Below are 7,749 nucleotides of genomic sequence, written 5' to 3' on the forward strand. Positions count from 1 at the left end.
GTGTCCGGATAAATGGCCTCAGGGGGCCGCATATGGCCCGCGGGGTGTAGTTTGGGGACTCCTGCCTTAATCCTTTCAGAAAACTAAAACTAAATGACCCAGTGTTAGGCAGATAAAATGTATTATGCTCACTTTGTTAAAGTGGTGCTGCCCACGTGGAGGCCGTTGCCCAGGTGATATTAATGTGTGTCTCTGTAGGCAGGCAGAATCCTTGTAGCCTGGGGCTTGGTTTTGGGATTAAGCCTTTCCCACCCTTTTTGATGTGGGGCAGTACAATCCAATCATGCCTCAGAGAAGTGATTTTGTATTAGAGACTTCCCTATTTTGTATATTGGATTAAGGGTTTGGATTTCTACACTATAAAATGGGGACGGAGCAGGAGCTTGCTCTCTTGGTTCCACGGCCAGTATCCACGGCCAGGGCCACCATCACAGCCGCCCGGCCCATGCAGGTTCGCATTGGATTCGGACAGTCGGTAAAGAAACAGCGGAGCCAAAAACTGATGGGCCATAGTCTTTAATCCTAGCTTGCACCCGGCGGGCAAGTAAAAACACACACTGGGCTCCAAAACCCAGTCACATTCAGTGCTCACAAAGCCACTGACTTATCCGAGTTTCCTAGAATCAAAGGTTTCTAGCTCACCAGACTTATTCACCTCTGTTCCCCATCTCCTTCCTTATCCCAAATACAAACTCTACACAAACTGGCATCTCACTCAGCACTCCACCATCTTGGCTGCTTCTCCTGGCCTCCTCCACGTGGCCTTACTCTGCTCTCCTCTGCTCTCTCTTCTAATGATAATCTCAGGAACCAAGAGCGCAAGCTCCTGTTCTACCCCTATTTTATAATGTATCAGGGATCTCAAACTCGTTGCCATGCGGCCCGCCCACCAATTTTGTGCGGCCCGCAGACTAATCAAACTTCATGGATTAATCTGTGGGCCAGTCTGCGGCCGCACAAAATTGGTGGGCGGGCCGCATGCGGCCCGCAGGCTGCGAGTTTGAGACCTCTGGTGTAGATTCAAAACCCTTAATCCAATATACGAAATAGGGAAGTCTCTAATACAAAGTCACTTTCTGAGGCATGATTGGATTGTACCACCCCACATCAAAAAGGGTAGGAAAGGCTTAATCCCAAAACCAAGCCCCAGGCTACAAAGATTCTGCCTGCCTTTAGCCCACCCCAACACACATTAATATCACCTGGGCGACGGCCTCCTCGTGTTATCTTTAACAAAGTGAGCATAATACATTTTATCTGCCCAACACCTGGCGACTGGCCTTACACCCAGTCACCCTGGTAAGTCAGGAAACTTCCATATCCTTCTCCTTCCATTTTCCAAAGAAAGGATGGGACAGAAAGCCTGACTATTCCTCTTTAAAATGGCGTTGCCAATACTAAGTTTTACAGTTCTCTGGCACCTTACCACAATATAACCTATAAGAAAATCAACTTTGGGGAGCCCGTATTTTGAAGTTACAATCCCCACGTGCTCCACTGGCTTTAATAAACCCTACTTCCTTCATCAAGTTGTCTGGGCATTTTTGTTCTCGTTTGATTCCTGCAATACTAGGAGTTGAAGGATCAGCCACTGCCTGTGCCCAGTGTGGGGCCACCTGGCACAAGCAATGAGCAATCTGCAGATAACTGCCACTTGTGCTGGGCTGTGAAACTGAAAAATATATTGAAGTTTGTGCTACCTGTCACCATTTCAGCCAAAAAGTAGAGACAGGATTAAATTGTTATGGGTGCTTCATTTGGATGACCAGCAATCTGGAGAGACAGCTGTTACATTTCCAGATCATCTCCATACCCTTTCCCCAGCCGACATTTTCTTTCTGTTTTTTTGTGTGTGTTTTTTCACAGATAGAGAGTCAGAGAGAGGGACAGATAGAAACAGACAGATAGGAATGGAGAGAGATGAGAAGCATCAATCATCAGTTTTTCATTGCAACACCTTACTTAGTTCAGGGGTTGGGAAACTTTTTGGCTGAGAGAGCCATGAACGCCACATATTTAAAAATGTAATTCCATGAGAGCCAAATGGTGGGCAAATAAAATATATTATGCTCACTTTGTTAAAGATGGCACTGCCCACGTAGAAGCTCGTTGCCCAGGTGATATTAATGTGTGTTGGGGGCGGGCTGTGGGCAAGCAGGATCCTTGTATCCTGGGGATTGGTTTTAGGACTAAGCCTTTCCCACCCTTTTTGATGTGGGGTGGTACAATCCCATCATGCCTCAGATAAGTGACTTTGTATTAGAGACTTCCCTATATTTGTATATTGGATTAAAGGTTTTGATTTCTACACTATAAAATGAGGGCACACTGGGAGCTTGCTCTCTCTTGGTTCCTGAAATTAGCATTGGAGAGGAGAGAGCAGAGAGAGGCCACGTGGAGGAGGCCAGGCGAAGCAGCCAAGATGGTGGAGTGCTGAGGAGAAGCCAGTTTGCGCAGAGTTTGTGCAGAGAGGAGGAGATGGGGAACAGAGGTGAATAAGGCTGGTGAGCTAGAAACCTTTGATTCTAGGAAACTTGGATAAGTCAGTAGCTTTGTGAGCAATGAATGAGTGGGTTTTGGAGCCCAGTGTGTGTTTTTACTTGCCTGCCAGGTGCAAGCTAGGATTAAAGATGATGGGCCACCAGTTTTTGGCTCCATTGTTTCTTTACCAACTGTTCAAATCCAATGCAAACCTGCATGGACCAGGCTGCTGTGATGGTGGCCCTGGCTACTGGCTTGACACCATACAAGGACCCATGTACATTATGCATTATCCAATAAAAATTTGGTGTTGTCCCGAAGGACAGCTGTGATTGGCTCCAGCCACCCGCAACCATGAACATGAGCGGTAGGAAATGAATGAATTACAGTAATACATGAGAATGTTTTATATATATATATATATATATATATATATATATATATATATATATATATATATATATATTTTTTTTTATTACAGAGAGAGTCAGAGAGAGGGATAGACAGACAGGAACAGAGAGAGATGAGAAACATCAATCATCAGTTTTTCCTTGCGACACCTTAGTTGTTCATTGATTGCTTCCTCATATGTGCCTTGACTACGGGCCTTCAGCAGACCGAGTAACCCCTTGCTTGAGCCAGTGACCTTGGGTCCAACCAAGCTGGTGAGCTTTTTGCTCAAACCAGATGAGCCCGCGCTCAAGCTGGCAACCTCGGGGTCTCAAACCTGGTTCTTTCCACATCCCAGTCTGATGCTCTATCCACTGCGCCACTGCCTGGTCAGGCAGAATGTTTTATATTTTTAATGTTATTATTTTTTTTATTAAAGATTTGTCTGTGAGCCAAATGCAGCCATCAAAAGAGCCACATCTGGCTCGTGAGCCATAGGTTCCCGACCCCTGCCTTAATTGTTCATTGATTGCTTTCTCATATGTGCCTTGACCATGGGGCTACAGGAGACCGAGTAACCCCTTGGGTCCAAGCTGGCGAGCTTTGCTCAACCAGATGAGCCCACGCTCAAGCTGGCGACTTCGGGGTCTCGAACCTGGGTCCTCCGCATCCCAGTTCGACATTCTATCCACTGTGCCACCACCTGGTCAGGCGCCAACCTTTTCATAAGAGGAAGAAAAGGTAGGTAAAGGTTTTGGGATTTCAAGGGAGAGTTAATCAGATCATAGTCAAACTTAATTGGATCATAACAAGAGTTTCTTCCTTGGAGTACAAAGGATTTGCTTGCAGTCCCCTGGAGCACAAAGGCAGGTTGCTCACAGATTGTCTTGGGCACAAAAAACTATTACTTGGCCTGGCCAGGCAGTGGCGCAGTGGACAGGGCGCCAAACTGGGATGTGATGGACCCAGGTTCGAGACCCGTAGGTCGCCAGCTTGAGCACGGGCTCATCTGGTTTGAGCAAAGCTCACCAGCTTGGACCCAAGGTTGCTGGCTCGGGCAAGGGATTGGTCTGCTGTAGGTCCACGGTCAAGGAACACATGAGAAAGCAATCATGTAAATCAAATAAAACAACTAAGGTTTCACAACGAAAAACTAATGATTGATGCTTCTCATCTCTCTCTGTTCCTGTCTGTCTGTCCCTATCTATCCCTCTCTCTGTAAAAAAACAAAACTATTACTTGCAATCTCCTCAGCCACAAAGGTGGATCCCTCAAAGATCTCGTAAGTCCTTCGTAAGTCCTGTAGGCCTGACAAATGTGAATCACTTGCTGATCTTGTAGAGTCCTTTAGGCCTGTTCAAGTATCCCAGTTCCTAGAACAAAGCTTTTATTTGCATTAATCATTATGCCCACTGACCATAACCAAAGCTACTGTATGGCCAATAGCCACGGCCACCATCAGAGCTGCCTGGGGTTAGCTTTTTTATTTTTATTTTTTATTTATTTTTTATTTTTATTTTTTTCATGTTTTTGAAGCTGGAAACGGGGAGGCAGTCAGACAGACTCCCACATGCGCCCGACCGGGATCCACCCGGCATGCCCACCAGGGGGCGATGCTCTGCCCATCTGGGGCGTTGCTCTGTTGCATCCAGAGCCGTTCTAGCACCTGAGGCAGAGGCCACAGAGCCATCCTCAGTGCCCGGGCCATCTTTGCTCCAATGGAGCCTTGGCTGCGGGAGGGGAAGAGAGAGACAGAGAGGAAGGAGGGGGTGAGGGGTGGAGAAGCAAATGGTCGCTTCTCCTGTGTGCCCTGGCTGGGAATCGAACCCGGGACTCCTGCACGCCAGGCCGACGCTCTACCACTGAGCCAACCGGCCAGGGCTGGGCCGTTAGCTTTAATTCTAGCTTGCACCCAGCGGGCAAGAAATACACACACTGGGAAAACACTTCCCTTTCCATTCAGGGCTCCCAAAACGCTGACTTACCTGAGTTTTCTAGAATCAAAGGTTTCTACCTTACCAGCCTTATTCACCTTTGTTCCCCATCTCCTTCTTTCTGCACAAACTCAGCACAAAATGGCTTCTCCTTCACTCTGCCATCTTGGCTGCTTCTCTTATCCTCCATGTGGCCTTCCTCTGCTCTCCTCCAGCATGGGCTCCTCTGCCCCATCTTTTTATTTATTTATTTATTTATTTATTTATTTATTTATTTATTATTTATTGATTTTTTAATTGATTTTTAGAGAGAGGGGAGAGAGAGAGAAGGGGGAGGAGCAGGAAGCATCAACTCCCATATGTGCCTTGACCAGGCAAGCCCAGTGTTTCGAACCGGCAACCTCAGTGTTCCAGGTCGACGCTTTATCCCACTGCGCCACCACAGGTCAGGCCCTCCTCTGCCCCATCTTATAGTGTAGAAATCAAAACCTTTAATCTAATATATAAACAAGGAAGTCTCTGATATAAAGTTACCTATCTGAGGCATAATGGGATTCCTCATAAGACTGCACCACCCCACATCATGCAATAGTCAAGGGTGTGGGGACAAGCTTAGTGTTGAGAAGATCTTAGGTTGGGAAAGGCTTAGTCTTAAAACTAAGCCTGAAGCACTTGACCAGACAGTGGCACAGTGGATAGAGCGTCGGACTGGGATGCGGAAGACCCAGGTTCGAGACCCCGAGGTTGCCAGCTTGAGCGTGGTTCGAGAACCCAAGGTCGCTGGCTCCAGCAATGGGCTACTTGGTCTGCTGAAGACCCACGATCAAGGCATATATGAGAAAGCAATCAATGAACAACTAAGGTGTTGCAACGCGCAATGAAAAACTAATGATTGATGCTTCTCATCTCTCTCCGTTCCTGTCTGTCTGTCCCTGTCTATCCCTCTCTCTGACTCACTCTCTGTCTCTGTAAAAAATAAAAAAATAAAAAAGAAACAAAAGAAACTAAGCCTTAGGCTATAACGACCCTGCCTGCTTTCAGCCTGTCTCCCACACCCAATGCAAAATATAAGCAAGCAAACATATACATCATATTTACAAACTTATTTGACCAACAGCTACCATTACTCAAACTAAAATTTTAACTTTTGAGTTTCCTCTATCACTTGGAGGTGCCTAGGAAAGGCCAAGTTGTGAACCAAGGCCAGCTCCCACTAGTGCCAGGTCTGGAGCCACTTAGCAAGAGGTATGATATATGCAGAGATCAGATACTGCTTGTTTGAGAGATTTTAGGCAAGTCTGAGGCTAGAGAGGCCATTTGCATGGGAAAGCCACTGGAATGGTTTGGGTAGGCCTGCAAGTTGGGTGGGATGGGATCTTAGGGAGTCACCAGGGGTGAACAGTGTGATTCAAGTTGATAGAGACTCAGATATGGCCCCTGCCTCAAGCTCTGTAGGGGAAGGAGGAGATTCAGAAAAAGAACAATGGCCTCTGCCAGTGCTTTTATCTGGCAGAAAGTTGCCTTCCTAGCTCTCTCCCTGATGCCAGACAATTCATTTCCTCTTCGTATGTCCCTGGTTCCTTTCAAGGTGCTGCCCCATCACTGGAGCTCAGAGGGAGTGAGTCAGAGTAAGTCCATCCATGGGCCCTTTAGGACTCCAGCAGCCCTCCATCTCCCTCAGCCACAGTCCCCACTGGTTTTTACAGCCAGAAGTTATGGGGACTTCTCCTCCTGGCACTAGAACCCTGGGCTGGGGCCCTGGCTCCTCAGAGTGGTCTCTGCAACCAAGATATCCCTTCCGATTTTAAATGGTCACAGGTGGTTGTGGGACCAGCCTGGTTGGAGTCTTGGCCCCTCTTACCTGTCTTGATGTGGCTTCTTCTTTATATCTTTAGTTGTAGGACTTCCATTAAGGTAGATTTCAGGTAGTTCTGAATAATAGTTGTCTTGTAGTTTAGTTGTAATTTTGATGTGGTTGTGGGAAGATTCAAGTGCCGCCTTTTATTTATGCCACCATCTTGATTGGAATCCTTTTTGCCTGTTAACTATAGTTACCATGATGTCCACTGCATCCCAGGACTTATTTTTTTTATAATGAGAAGTTTATGCCTTTGGCCACCTTCACCCACCCTCCTACCTTCCACTTTTGGCAGCTATCAGTTCATTCTTTTTATCTAAAAGTTTTTGTTTTATTAGATTATACATATAAGTGGAGTCAAACAGTGTTTGTCTTTCTCTGTCTGACTTAATCTAGCACAATGCTCTCGTGGTCTATCCATATTGTTGCAAATGTCAAGATTTCCTCCTTTTTTAGGTCAGAATAGTATTATATATATATAATTATTATATATATATATCTGTAATTACATTCTCGTTATCCATTCATTTATCAAGTGTGGGGGCTGGAAGGGGGTGGGGAAATCAGAGAAACTGTCCAGCAGCCATCACTACCTTTGACCTACGTAGGTAAGAAAAAGCTGGTCCCCCAGCAGGCAGAGCACGGGGAAGGGCTGTCAAAGCCTCCTCTTCTGCCACCTTCCAGGTATACTGGGCCTCTCTCCCCTCCCCCAAGGATGCAGAAACAGGAGTCTGAACAATTTTAATATTTCAAAAGGCCTACTAGATCAGGCTGGTCAGGCTGACCACAATGTTATGTTTCTTTGCCCTCATTCTGCAGCTCAGACCTTTGGGTGCTGAATGCTGGAGCCCTCACACTGCCCACAAGTTCTCATGGGCAGCATGAACCTTGACAGTTTATAGAGATAGGCAAGGGGGGTGCTATGACAATGATCTTTGGCAGACAAAGAGCTTTCAAAACATCAGACTGAGGAGGGGGTAATTAAAGAAGTCTATTGAAGGAGAGGCTTGGAACTATTTAGAGAACATGTTTATAAATTCCATTGTCCCAAGTAACTGTAAACTTCCACCCTCTTACATATCCCAA

The sequence above is a fragment of the Saccopteryx bilineata genome, chromosome 2 (assembly GCF_036850765.1).
Source record: "Saccopteryx bilineata isolate mSacBil1 chromosome 2, mSacBil1_pri_phased_curated, whole genome shotgun sequence".
Lineage (NCBI taxonomy): Eukaryota > Metazoa > Chordata > Mammalia > Chiroptera > Emballonuridae > Saccopteryx > Saccopteryx bilineata.